The sequence below is a fragment of the Pogonomyrmex barbatus genome, unplaced genomic scaffold (genome assembly GCF_055798465.1).
Source record: "Pogonomyrmex barbatus isolate J1 unplaced genomic scaffold, ASM5579846v1 scaffold11, whole genome shotgun sequence".
In the NCBI taxonomy this organism is placed as follows: Eukaryota; Metazoa; Arthropoda; class Insecta; order Hymenoptera; family Formicidae; genus Pogonomyrmex; species Pogonomyrmex barbatus.
In genome coordinates this window covers 314,467-330,469 of record NW_028297107.1, presented here as the reverse complement: position 1 = coordinate 330,469, position 16,003 = coordinate 314,467, and the positions used below count along the sequence as shown (strand labels likewise).

General features: G+C 29.2%; 1 protein-coding gene across 1 annotated transcript in view; it reads right to left on the bottom strand.

Annotated features, from left to right (window-relative positions):
• Window positions 1-3,717: 3,717 nt before the first annotated feature.
• tj (Maf family bZIP transcription factor traffic jam) overlaps window positions 3,718-16,003 on the bottom strand; it is a 49,032-nt gene continuing 36,746 nt past the window's right edge. The window contains exon 6 of the mRNA XM_089070854.1: window positions 3,718-4,269. The gene's annotated coding sequence lies outside the window, so the exon portion shown is untranslated. The remainder of the gene's footprint in view (window positions 4,270-16,003) is intronic.

Sequence of the window (16,003 nt, the reverse complement as noted above, 5' to 3'; positions counted from 1 at the left end):
TTTTTATAACTTAGAAAAATACAATGTAAAGGATTTTATTACATGAAGAAAATTCAAAATCACTGATACAATTTTGCATTCTAAATATTGAAAAAAAATACATTATTTATTTAATATGGCCTCTCTTTGATTTGATTGGTTCTTTAAAATTTATCTTGGCTTATTATATTGATTGATTATTACTATTTTGTTTACTATTTTGTTTAAATTAAATATAAAAATATAAATAAATATAAATAAATAGGAAAATTAAAAATCTCCGCTAGAGAGCATTATTATATATAATAATCAAATAAATCTTCAAATTTTTTCTGTGGTATCTTTTGTTCTAACTATAAAAATGCCACATTATTGTAGGATAATAAAATAGATCTCCTTGTTTAGTCGCGAGTTACGATTAAAAGATCGGACCCGGGGATCCGCCCAGACCATGTCGCGAATACTCAGGTCTTGGCAAGATTTTCTTGGAAAGTAAAAGATACGGAAACTCCCGAAAAATCAGATGGATCTGGCATTCAGGAGAATTAACTACCACAATATATCTGGATATTGAATCAATGTTTCGAAAATTTTTCCTTAACTTATGTTTATCGTAAATATCGCAAATTTCTTTTAAACTCACTGGAAAATGTTCTTCTGGCATTATATGATGCTAAATGATAAAATCTTATGCGTGTAATTATTATATATATTATCTATGCAGTAATACTTTGCAAACCATTACTAATTCATTATTATTTAAATTTTCTTTTATTTTGTAATTGAATTTTTAGATTTAATGAAAAGAATTATGAGATATTACAAAAAATTACATTTCTGAATATTAAATTTATAATTAAATTTATTATTAAATAATAAATTTTAATTTTTGATAATAAATTTGAATTTTTTATTCAATCATGATCGTCATGAAACGGAAAATTACAAAATTGGTTAAAATTTTGGAGATCCAAACTATATTTGGAGATCAATTAATATTCTGGAGACATGATCATATATTTAACATATAATAAAACATTAAAATATAATAAAACATTAAAATAGTTACAAGATTTATAAATAGATATAATTTTAATCGCAACATCTAATTTTTAATGATTTACTGTTAGTATTCTAGTAAATATAATTTCATTTTTTAAATAGAATACAAGCAAAGTCCTATGGTTACATATTCATTCATTTTTATATAAAAATTTATATTTATATTTGTATCATAATTAACTAAATTAACTAAATGATTGTTTACCGATTATGTGTTCAATAGTATGATCAGTTTCTATGCCTTTCAATGTAGAATAGTTTTTATAACCATTTTTGAAATAAAAATTGAAATAAAAATTTCTTATTTGTACATGTATGTATATTTGTGTGTATATACATATAAATAAAAACTTTTATCTTGGCAAAATTATATTTATTATAAATATGATTTATAATATCATTACTACAAGCGGATACTATGAAGTATTATCTATCGATGTGCACTAGTTGCATAGTTCGATGGATGGAGAAAGGGAAATACATAGAAGGAAGAAGAATGTATATAGCAAGCATACATAAGGATTTGTACGCGCTAGGGCAACTTTATGAGGGCCCCTCCTTTCCGAATATATTTCTTGATTGAGCGAACTAATCCACGCAAAGGAGGTTTTATCGTCGAGATATACGCAATTGAAGGGATCTCATTTATGCGAATGTCACATCAAGTGAGAATGTTCGGTTAAGACACATATTAGTGACGTATATCTGCTACAGAATACAAGATCTGTTCAACAAAAAAATATAAATGCTATGTAATAATTAATTTAAGTTGTTGTTAAATCAATTTAATTTTAAAAATACTGTATATTGTCGTTAATTTTCTAATGCTTTGTATATACGTATTATATATATATATATTTATTTATTTATCATTTTTATGCATATGCACACATTCTTTCATCATATATTACATATAAAAGATAATGAAGAACATTAATAAATTCATAAACGCATAAGTTTTTAAACTTAATATTTGAAAATTTTATTTAATTTGCGAAAATAAAGCAAACAGAAAAAGAATATCTTATGTTATATATGTTTGTTGTATTTTTATTTATTCAACTTATTTGATTTAAATTTATTGAACTTATTAAATACATTAATAATTTCTAAACCGTGTTTAGTGCATATATTATTTAATATATTTCCAATATATCGAATATATGTTGAATATGAATATTCAAATTGCAATGTTAATTTGTCCACACATGTATAGAAAAAATGCGCGAAAGTGGAATTATGCCTTGCGCGTGTCATGAAATGAATTTTCTTCGAAATCTTTCTATAAAATCCAGATTTCAAGGACGTCTTAAAGTCTATAGACTCAATGTACCGTGAAATGCTCACTTCTTTTCCGTTCCTGTCATAACAGACATTATATAGATGGATATAAATCCTTAAGAAACTTTTCATATCTATAATCATTTTTCTTTCTCAGCTACTTATCTAAAATTGCTTTATATGATGCATATCGCATGAAAAAAAAAAAAGTGAGAGAGAGAGAGAGAGAGAAAGAGACAGAGAGAGAGAGAGAGAGAGAGAGAGAGAGAGAGAGAGAGAGAGAGAGAGTGTATGTGTATATGTGTGTGTGCTGTGTGTGTGTTTAACAACTGTTTTAAATAATTCGTCTTTATTATGCAATTAAAATATCGTTTATGAATAATATTACAATATGGAAAAATATTAAAATAAATATTTATATTTTATTTGTATCGGCAAATTCATATATAAATTTTTTATGACTTCCAAACAATTATAAATTAACTTTGAAAGTTAACAATGATCATTTATAAAAGTTAGTTTTTAAAATAAAAGAACTTTTTATTATGATTACAATCATATAATCAGTTAAAAATTTATTCCATGTTCAAATTTATCTTTTTTTAATTTCATGCCATCAATCATTCATGCCATCTTATATTTTAAATAGAACTTATATCCATATCTCTTTTATATCATTTTGTAAAAATATAACATTTTAAGAACAAACAGTTATATATATATATACATATTTTTTTTTCTTTGATTGTATATATAATTTAAAATAATTTTTTATATTACTAATTATGTACTGTTTCTTTGAATGAATCATAATTCATAATAGCTCAAAGCTAAAGCTAAATTTTTTCTCTTTTTAATAAATTGATAATTAATAATTACATCTTCCTTCCTTCGAAAAGGAAAATCTTTTGCTTCAATGCGTTTCTTATTTTATAATTTTTTTTTCACAATAATGTTCCATTTTCAATTAATATATAATAGATAAATATAATAGTTAAATTTATTTTCACAAGAAGTATATTGTAATGTTGCTGTTTTTTGCAATTTTTATTGCAATTTTTTTTACGGAGATTTCAATGTATTTATTATTATAATTTTACAGAAATGTTAGAACAATATTTTGTAACTATTTGCAACATTACAATAAAATATTTGCAATATTTTCGTAAGCTTTCTGTATAGGACAATAATATTTTATTTAGATAGAAAAAATTATTTAATATAGAATATTAGAAAAAATTATTTAATATATAATTAGAATAAATTTTATTTCGAAACTTATTTCGTGATTGTTGCTAATCATTTTATGAAATAAATATATTATTATTTCGTATTGCCTGATTGTTTTTAATCTTTTAAATATTTTTTAGATTACATGGTAATATTAACTTGAACTTTTATTTTTTTTTTCATTTAACTCTTCTTTCATTTATTTATGATTTCTATGACAATATTTATATTTAAAAAAAAAGAATGAGTATAAATATCAAATATGTACGAATATTAAAATTTTACATAGTTATAATTAGTGTTAATAGCTAGTATATTAAGTGTGAAACAAGATTTATCGTTGTCGTTGATAAGCTATATCTGCAAGCATGATGGTGTATACTAGAGTCACTTACAAGACCTCGGAAGACATGTGAAGCTCAAGATCGTCGCTAGATATATAAGTATTCCCGAAGGCAAGGGACAATTTGTCCCGGTCATTTGGTGAGTCCATGGGGACTCTCTGACTGTAATCCAATCACTAGCCACACTCCTTTCTCTTTCCACTTTTCTTTCTTTTCTCTCTTCTTGTAGCTTCTTACTCCCTCTTTTCATCCCCTATGCCAGTCCTTGTTGTTACCCTCCACCACTTCAATAGCTCCCCTATTCGGCCGTCATTGAGTCTCCTGCAATCTTGACCGAGTGACGACTACTCTGAACTATGCAGGGATTCTATTTCTGTGAATGCAATCGAAAGACGTATCAATATATGTACACCATGGATATTCTAATTAAATAGTATTTTGATGATACAAAAAGTATCGTGATAATATTTCAACATTAAATTATATACATACTATATCAATAAGATTTTATATCTTCGTTGTATAAAATAACTTATTAAAAGACACACAATAGCTCATCGCCAAGTTCAGATGTAACGAAAATCGCAAATCGAAACGAATACAAGACAGTCGTATATTTATCAACGTGAGTTGATCGTCGTTAAGAAATAAAAATAGCTTTCATTTTCATATTCTTAACAACAGTTGCATCGATTAAATTTTAACAACCAAACTGCAGTTTGAATTATATTATATCATTATATAATTATATTACAATCTTAAAATTTACATATGTACTTACATACATTTCGCTACATTTTATAAGATATGAAGGAAAATATTAAAGACACTTTTATTATATTACGTCCGCCGCGGTCAATGACGCTCTCACTCGCGTTCCGCTAGGAAGCCGTGCTCGGCAACAAACAACGCCGTTTAATAAAATATACGTAGGCTTTATTCAAACTAATCAACAACAACAATTTGGCGGACGCACGTCACGTGTTTGGCCACGAGTCACCTCGCCGTACTTTGTCGGAAACAAAACAACCGTTGCCCCGGAGAGCGCTTCGCTTCTACTCCACTCGGCCGCAGAAGACTCGCGCGGGCATAGCCGCGAGCACGGCTTCCTAGCGGAACGCGAGTTCATCAGTTCTATCTTTTTCAGTAATTGCATAATAATTTTGTTCCTTTCTTTTTATCTATAATTGTAACAACCTGTTAATTACATTACAATTTATAAGAGGCTTCACTGTTCGAGACTTCACTGTTTAAAACAAGTTTTATTGACATATCAGTAATTCTTTTTTTAGTGAAGTTATGTTTGAATTTGACAAACTTTTTAGCTAAAAAATATTGATCTTGATTTTAAATGTACATATAAATTTATTATAATTATTTATTAATTTAGTTAATATATTAAATATATTTTGACTTTAAGTTTTTAAAATAATTGCGATTCATTATATATAAAATAACGTTGTATATAATTATATTAAATAAAATAATTTAATAATGTTAGAAATATAAGATTCTGTATAAAAATTTAAAATAGCTATGCATAAACGTAACGTTACAAGAAATAAATAAAAAGTATTTGAAAAGGGACGATTTATTACTTTTCGAGTAATCGTAATGCATTACTTTTAGGAATCAGCAGAGAGAAGCCTGAGAGCGGACATGGCCGCGATTTAGCTGTAATCTTATTCGCGTACGTAATGTTCACGATGTTTTGTGGTTCTCTTCCGTGCTAGACGAACGATATAGACACGACTATCTTTATCACTCTTGCGTCTAACATGGAAGAGAATCATACATCATAAGAGCGTGATGAAGATATTTAGAGGTGTGCACTACATCGTTCTATCATATGTATATAGATTATATTCCTCAAATATTTCGCCGCAATCTAGCATAGCAATCGCGCGTAAAGTTGAACAATCGTACTTCACCATTTGTAAATACAAATGCAGTGGCCTAGGCGAACAAGTTTATTTGGCGATTTTTAATCATTAATTTCTTGTTAACTACTGCGAAACTCGTAAAATGATACAGGACTTTTCTACTGAGTTGAACTCGCCTTACTTACAAACAAATGGTGTACTATTAATTATTAAATAGTTTGTATATAAAATTTCATGAAAGTCCAAATTTTTGAATTCACAAGGTTCTCTAAAGTTTATATGAACGCCAGTAATACATATGTGTGAATGTTCACCAGAATCATGCCTGTAGGCGAGTGATATACGTGATGTCGATTTGAGAAGGGCTACGCTACGAATTAGCCTTGTTGAGAAAAGGCCCTTTATGCTGCTGCTTTACACGTACCTTTTTTTCCTTTGCCTTTAAACTGACCGATTCTTTCTTTCCCCTTAACGTGATGACGAAACGTGGTTTGACATGCCTTTTATATAGAATTTTGCCTTTTCCTTGTTAATATACGAATATCTTTTTCCCCTTTATTCCGACCACGAGAAACATAAGGAAAATGTATTTTTCTTAGTGGAGAATAGTTCAAAGCCATGTTCCGCATTTTTATAATAAATGTATGTAAAAATTGCATTCTTATTCTTTTTTTATTTAAATTTATAATATTAAAAAATTAAAAAATTTTATTTTCTCTCTCTCTCTCTCTCTCTCTCTCTCTCTCTCTCAAATAAGTTTTTTTTATTCAAAATTGATCTCTTTGTTACACGAATATGCAATTTCATTATTATTCTTTATTGAAGTGAAATGAAAGCTCTTTTGAGACAACTAGGTTTTCTTATTAAATCTTCAATCGTCGCAATATTCGAAAACGGTTTGTCTAATATCTTTACAGTCATGATCAAACGCGACAGAGCGAGCAAGTTTTCATGTAATATATATCAAAATTAATTTCAAATTTATATTGGTAGAGGTACAGTAAGTCGTGGCACACTTCGTTGATCATGAATGCTGTTAAGATTGAGTCGATTGGACAGCGGAATGAGAAGCTTCTTAGACGATTTCCGCTCAAGTCGAGTATATATAAACTACCCTTCGATATGCTCGTGCGTAAGGAGTAGAGGACGCCAAAGAGGGGACGGTCGAGTTTAGTAACGAGATTTGTTCGATGTCCACGATCGGTTTAAGCTGGGATCACGTTCAAACGTTTAACCCTCTTTTTCGTTCTCGTGTTGTTGGAGAATATGCACTTCTCTCTCTCTCTCTCTCTCTCTCTCTCTCTCTCTCTCTCTCTTCATTCCCCTTTTTTCTATCTCGTACTTGCCCTAATATGCGTACCCTGCCACCCTATCCTGTCCTTTCCACGTTAAGATCGAGATAAAATGGATAGATCGCGTGTGCACCGAGAAAGAAGCTCGGCGCGTATCGGCAAAACGCTTTCGACCACCCGCACATATGATTTATTCCGGCGCGAAGCACCCAGCAGAAATATCAGATACCCCTAATGAATTTCTGAGCCTGCATTTATGTGCATGCGCGCGTATGTATGTGTATATGCGCGAATGAGCATCACAAGGAAAAAAAAAATATATAATGAGGAGTAAATCAAAAAGTAATCAAAAGTCTTTCTCTATCGTTTTGGTTAATAATTAGACTTATATTAATATAGTATGCATATAAAATGTACGGAGACAGATACACATTAATACAAATCTAAAATTGCATATTTCACTTTATGTATAGTACAAATAGTTATAGTTATAGTACAAATAGTCCTTATCAAATATGTATTAAAATAATTATAGCTTGCACATAATTCTACAAAAATTATTTTCACGTATCTACATAATTTACTAGATACAATTTTTTTCAATAATTTGATTCTTTTTTAACAATAGTATTTTTAGAATTATAAACAAGTAGGTATCAAAAATGATTTTAAAATTTAAATAAATATACATAAATATAATTATTTAATTTAGTTAAATATACATAATTATTATAATTCCATTATTTATTTCCTTAAATAATATAATAAGTCAATTTTAATAGACTTTAATTAAAAGGATTTATCAGTAATTAGATAAACGAAGATAAATTAGATAAATTATTAATTAGATTTATCAATATGAAGAATTTGAAAAAAGCAATACATTTCTGATATTTTTGGTAAAAAAAAAAATAGAATGAAAACTCAAAAAATCTATCATTAAAATTAAGTAGTAGTATTAAGTTTGTATGTAAGTATAAGGATACTTCAACAGAGAAAGATGATGGGAGAATAGAGAGAGAGAGAGAGGAAGAAGAGAAAAAAAAGAAAGGGAAAAAAGATAAAAGAAATAGAAGAGAAAAAAAGAGAAAGAAAAAAAAGGAGGGAGAGAAAGAGAGAGAGTTTTTGTTTTATTAGAATTTTAAAATTTTTAAATTACAAAATATATAAAGTTGAAAATTAGAATAAGTGTAATAATTTTTTTATAATTACTTTTTCTTAATACTTGCTAAAAATCTTAACTTTAATATAATTTAATATAATTTTTTAAAGAGTCTGATATTACAATGAAAATCGCAAACTATATGACAGACTGTATATGCATGTATTAAAGAACTTATTTTTGTTCAAAATTTTTAACATTTTACGATGTTATTTTTCTAGAGCAATAATATAATAAAAATATTTTTCAGTGTCAATGTTATGAGTTTTATGTTAATGAGTGTTTTATGAGTGTATGAGTTAACATTGAAATGAGAACCACATGGAGAGAGACAAGAATTCCTAACGCTTGTGAGATAAATGACACGTGGCCCGCATGAGATCGAGAACGAGAAATATTCAGCATGGATTTTGCGAGAAATTAGGCGTGAAATATACCTTTGTGCTTCGAATATTTTTGTCAGAAATAGAATCCAATTTTTTGTTTTTATTTGAGAATTTGAATGTAATATTTAGAGAAAAAAAGTAAGAAAAAAGAAAGAGTGGAAGTTTTTTATTTTTTTATTCCACAAGAATATTTACAACACAAATTGCGCTTAAAAATAAATAAATTGGAAATGATGAATATATATTTTTCTCAAATTTTTGTTTTTTATAAAATAATATTATATACAACTTTATCTGTAAAATTATATGATAAATGTATGTATATAAAGATGTATGCGCGGGATGTTGAGCGAGAGAAAGAGAAGAAAGAAAGGAAGGTAAGAAAGAGAGGAAATTGATTGATTAAATGATTGTTTCTTGTTAACTTTCTCTCTTATTTTTAGCGTGTATATATATATATATATATATATATATATATATATATGTCCTTTTTGTGTTCTCCTATTTTCAGCATTACAATTATATTATATTGTAGCACATATATTTTATAATTGCTGCAATCTTGCATTCAATCTAGTTTTCTATAATATTAATGCAAAAAGGAAAAGAGAATGGGAGAGAATAGAGAGACGAAGAGAGAGAAAAGGGGGATAGAAGGAGGAAGAGGAAGAGAGGGAAGAAGGGAAAAAGAGTAGGCTGGGAAGAGGGAAAGAAGACGAGCGGGAGAGCGCGTGCGTGTGTATAAGTGTCTGTGTGTGTGTGCGAGATAAAATTATATGACATAAAATTACGAAAGAATCAACTAAAAAATAAACAACTATTTAGGTACACAATAATTTGACATATTCAATAGCAATGTTTACAGTATAACAAGAGTTGAGTTAAAGATCTAAATAATCATATCGAGTAGAGTAATAAATTCTACATGTGTCTATTGAACCCTCACAGTATCCTACTACCCTAACTCCTGCCTTCTAAGCAATAGGGATGAATCAGTGATATATGCCTTCCCTATAACAACTAGAATCAAAACATCAATTCCCTCTATTCGATGTTTGTCCTTCGACCACTAACTTCTACAGCAGATAGTTGTCATTAATAATATGATTTTATTAATTATATACAAATTATCGTACATAATATTGCTAAGTAAATGCGATTTTTGGAAGCAATTCCTTTTTTGGGATTTTTGGATTTTTATCCTATATTGGCTATATAAAATGTATCTAAAAATATTTATCATATTATGTGTATATATATATATATATATATATATATATATATATATATACACATGGGCGTGAGTATCCGATTTGTAAAGCACTTGAGAAAAGGCCTTATTGCATATAACCGCACGGTAGTGCACACGATCGCAATGAACATTATTATAATTTCGGTATGCTGCGACGTGCTGTATCTAGGTAAGAGACACGAGTTCTGGCGCAGAGGAGATTACGGCGATGTGGCTACTGGACGTTGGCTACTTGACTGGTATTATAGATGTAATATCGTAAACAACATCCCTCTCAGTTAGTGCGCGTGAGGTCCGCACAAGTCACGGTACCTCGGTTGGTTCACGACTATGTCGAGTCGACCAACGAGTGCTCAGCAGCACTGGACCCTTTTCGCAGACCCTTCACAAGCGTTACCAGTGTTTACTGTTGAATATTCATTCTTTGGTCGCGCGCGTTTACTGTGGCTTGTTCGTTACCGCTGTGCGGATATAGAACATGGAGTGTCCACACATTATCCGATCTTATATTCGAAGCTGACCATACACTTACCGCAATTCTTGCCTTGCTTTATATTACGAATTATCTCCATGTATATGTAATGAATGTAGCGGTATCTTTATGTCAGATTTTACATTGGTTGATGAATTTAAGCAACAAATCAAACGATATAATAGAGTTTTAATATAAATATAAATATATATATATATATATTTTTTTAATTATTATTAGTAATTTATATATATATATATATATTTGTTTACTTAATGTTTAAATATATTCAGACATTTATTTATGATTTTATTGAAATAATTTAATGGGACATTATTCATATTTTTCTCTTGCTAAAATTTATAAGTTTTTGTAAATTTTTTGTATATAATATTTTAATAGAGTATAATTAAATAATTTTTTTTTCATTAATGCATCTAATATACATAATAAAAATTTATTTAGGATCGTGTTTTAAAGCAACTCAGTATGCTAAGATTTAATGTTATATTTTAATTTTTTGTTTGTTTTACATTTTAATTTGTTCATTTATATTTTACTTAGAATTTGTTTAAAATGACAATAAAGGAAGAAGATATAGAATAATGTTTTATCGATAATTAAATATCATTCAATATTTACAAAATTGCTTTTAAAGAATAGATTTGTTAGGTAGATACATAAATAAATATTTATTTATGTCTTACCTTTCGGTAAAAGGTTTCTTTTTTACAATAATACAATACAACATTATATTCTCTGATTTTACCAGCCTAATAAAAACATCAAGAATCAAATATAGAATAAGAAAAGAAGTGATTCAAGTTTTTCTCGACTGGTAAATATTCTTTAGGTTAACAAACAGATTGTCCGTTGTGTCTTGCCTCAGAAGTTAGGACTCATAATGGAAGAGCACTAAAATAACACAGAGATGCTTCGATTTATTCACATACAAGTATATAATAATGTATCATTATTAACCACTTATTTTTTATCTTTTCTTATAATGTAATGTTTAAATCTTATCATTTTTTATACAGAATTGGATTGGCAGCAAATTTGTTTATAAGATAATCGATAGCAACGCGTAAATAAAATGTGCGGTATGGCTGGATATAGTTAAGGTACCAGCAGCGATTAACTCGACCATTAAAGAGAGCAGAGGCAAGAGAACATTATTGCCTAACGGAAATCGGCCGTGTTATCTCTGCACCCAATTAGATTCGTAAAGAATCGCGTATACCTCATTGATCTTCTTTGCTCCTAACGTGCGATTATCTCTCTCAATTCTTTCTTTTTCAAACACTTCTTTGTACACCGTTACTTCTTTGTGCGAGGAACATTTTATACTTATTTTGCAGCTAGAAATTTTAACTTGATGTAATATTGTTAGAATTATGTATAACGAATGAAAGCAGATTAAACAGCAGCAGTCTTGAAATTGTAATCCTTTTTTAAATTTTCTCCACCACTTTATACCCGCTTTTTTAATTTTGAAATTTTTTAATGACTAAATTAAAAGATATTTTTATACGAATTCAACCATATATGATAAACTTATTTTCCGAGATATCATTTTTGAGAAATGATTATAAATCCTTACGTACGTCCTATTCCTACTCGTCCGTGCGTTTGTATCTTCACGCTGAATGGATTTTTACGTAGCACCTAGACCTTGAAAATCGTAGAATAAATTCATCATTCATTTTCCATCTCTATCTCTAGGTCAGCAACTTCACAAATCATCGTTACTCAATCTATGGAGTATGGTATATAGCTTCGGCAATTAAGTCACAGTGTCCTTTCCCCGTGGGACGGGGAATAAGGGCGAAGGATGGTAAGAGAAGAAGGATTTACTGCTGTTTAACCCCTGGAAACTTCTTCGATAAATAAGCTATACAGGCGTCGGCATTCGCTTGCAGGGGCGATGGAACAGTTTGTTGTCCCAACAGAAGCGATCTGATTGCCCGTTAGTGGACTAGAGTTAGCGCTAGTTCTAACTTTCACAGGTCCTCACGAGAGATCCGAAATGTAGACAAAGAAGAGATTACAAGAAAAAAGAGTAAAATCTTGCTCGTTGCTAGAAGAACGAAATTTCATTTCGACGAGAAGAGGCAAGTGCAAACTCCTGATTAACAACCTTCCTTGGTCCTCGAGAGAATGGAGACAATCGTCGTTAATTTACCAAACGATTCAATCGCATTTCCTTCAATCATTAACTTTTTTGTTGTTGCGCTCTCTCTTTTAATTCCTCTCTCATCGTCAATTATATCACATTTTCTTTTATACAATACCTACATATTAATTTTTATCTTATTAATCTTATTACATATTATTGTATTGTCAACAAAACAATCTCTAGTCATTTAAATCTCTATCTTTATTTTTAAATTTAAATATAAAACGATCTTAAGATCGTTACCGATATACAAACTGATATACAAAAATTTGCTTACGTACACGTGCGTGCACGTGTGTTGTTTTTAAGATACTTCCATAAAAAATAATGCAAAGCACGGAGAAATGTCGGCGGTATTGTAAATTTCAAGCCTTATAATTCGAGAAAAGGAAAAAAAATAACTTTAACGGTTTAAAAAGCTCTCGAGGTAAGCTACGAGAATATGCAATAAAAAATGGGAATTAAACGCCAGAACTTTTTTAACAGAAATATGTAATTACATTATGAAAAATTTAAGCAAATATTTTTCTTTTTTCCAATACATTGTCCGTATTCCATATAATATTATGGCGAAGACAGAGTGCCGGACGAAGACAACCATAAGACGTATTAGGAAACGCGCGTGTCCTCCGATAACCGAAGTCTTTAGATCGAACCTGAAATATGTCTACTGTAGTAAATTCTATCGGAAATGCTGCACCATTTTACCCCTTGGCAGTCCCGAATCGTATAACTATATAGGGGTTGACGTGATCTCTCGAAGAGGGGCCGAAATGTCGGAGTGTCAGAGTGTGTGCGAGGTCTTAAAGTTGCACGATAGTCGCGAGACGAGTATAATATGGTCGCGGTCACAACGTTCGCAAAATCCACAACTAATGTCATTTACTTTGGAAAAAAACTTTGGATGTATTAGAAAAGTCGAAAGTTGATTCTTTATCATTCTTTACTATAACAGTCTATATTTTTTTAAACATTGATTTTTTTTACAACGTATTTATTCTATGGATATTATCATTTTCAATAAAAAATTTATATTAAAATGAATTTAATTAATTGAACTATATTATTATTAAATTATATTATTATTATATAAATAATATCAAGGCAATATTTACAAAACTGTATATTTATGATTTAATTACATGCACACACACACACACACACACACACACACACACACGCGCGCGCGCGCGCGTGAAGGAATATAAATATAAAGCGAATTTTAAATAATATTAATTATAATACACTTATTTTTCAATAATTAAAATCAAATATTAAGCTAATAACTTTAAAATTATAAAAAACATTTATTTAATTATAAATTGTAAATAATAAAGTATTGTATAATTTACTTTCTATAATACTTTTTTTATACAAAAAATATTGCAATAAGTATATTTTGTTTGATTTATTAATGTTTGTAAATTGTGTATTTTGACAAAACATTTTACAAATATCTTTTTTATCGTAATAGATATTACAAAATGATTGAAAACAATAACTCTCGATATTTAATTTCATTTCATCTGTTTTTATTGTATTGCATAGATTTTTATTTATTCTTAGCAACTCTTGGCGATCACATATAGATACAGGCGTAGTAGAAAACAAAAGAGCAATAAATCTCAACGAGTTTGATAGTGCATTGTCGGTTGTCGGTTGGCATATATTGTTCTCACCATGGCAATCCACTTGATCACGATCCAGCAGCACTTCAGTTTCGCTCATGCATCAGATAAGATGTCGATTAAAATTCATGCAGTCCGTCACCACTGCCGCCGTTATCTTCGACATCGATTTTTGCCATTACATATTACAATACTTGTATTATTACTTGTATTATTACGAGTCAAATTTTTTAAGAGAAATCGTAATTCATGATATATTAATTTAACCGCGAGTATTTGCATACGCATATTATTTTAATGTTTAAAGGATAAAACAAATACGCGAATCACCATTACAAAAACACCATTATAAAAGTTTAATAAAATAATGACTAATAACTCTTCTCTCATTTTGAGTATTAAATGTAATATTATTAATAAATTCCAATTATTCAATTACAGAGTTTATAGTAATTACAAATATTTTGACCTTTAGGATTATAATGATAAAATGTTACTTTCTGATTTATAGGCCTTTGTTAAGCCCTTTTTATTACCACAGTCGATTCAAAGTTATATTAATATTCAAAGATGATACATTGAAATGATTTACATAATTTCTGAATTTTTTCTTTGATGATACAATAAAGGATAATGCTGCTATGTTGCGAGTCTTAAAAATAACGACATGTGATTCGCGATACAAATAATTATCCTGAATTTATAGATATAAATTCGAAAAGAAAAATTATCAAATATATAAGAGCCTATTTACTAAGTAATTTACCATGCCATTTATTATCTTGTTCAATAAAAGATAATATTTATCAAAATGCATCTACACGTTAGTAGTAATATTACAGATTGTTTTTCTTATATGTATCGCTATTTCGCCGTTTCCTAAAATGTATATCGAAATATAGGGCTCGTTCTTCGTTTATTTCATAATGCTTGCTTTTTACTTACTTGTATTAACTCGTATCATCAACAAATCAGGCGGTCGGCCTATGCATTTCTTTTCCTCTCCTTTACTCTTTCTACGATTTTTATTTCTATTTCGTTTCTATATTTTTCTGTTTTATCTTTCGTTTCTATCATTTATTTATTAATTATTATTTAACATATCAGGCTTCTTCTTCTCCTCCCCCCTTCCTCCCTCGTCTCTTTCTCGTTCCTTTTTTCTTTCTTCATTTTATAGTTTATATTAAAAAAATGGCTTTCGATATCAACAACTTGCGAATTTTGTTAAACAAAAAATAGAATGTTTTATTTAAAAAGATATTTATCGCGTATACTTTGAATTTATTATTATAAATTTATTTAAATTGCAATATATTAAGGAGTATCATTCTGTAACATTAAAAAATACATCTTTTATTTTATACTCTGTACATCTATGATAACAAAGATAATTTTTATACAATTAAATGGTGCACTGATTTTATACGAAGTACCGAATAGTGATAACATTGAAACAGTATTTCCTAAGCAATCGATCAAAAGGGAGAGAACAGGAGGAAGAAAAGAAAACGTATAGGCAAGAAAGGTCCACCTATCTTCGTCGTTATAAGGTAGGTTAGGAGATACGATAATTCTCCCTCTCTTTCTTCTGTCCTTTTTTCACATTTCTGAGAAGTAACTAACTGAACGAGAGCTTGGATAGAGGGTGTAAGGTAATGCTCCATTAGTATGTGGCACCCGTAGTAACACCACCACATAAGATGATCGAACTGCGGTTTGTCCTGGCAGCCCTTTTGACTACACATACGTATCTAGAACACACTCACATGTGCCGATGATGACAAGCGAGAACCTGTCAATAGCCAGCTTGTTATAGCAGCAATGATCGGCTTAACTAACGGGAAAGATCCATC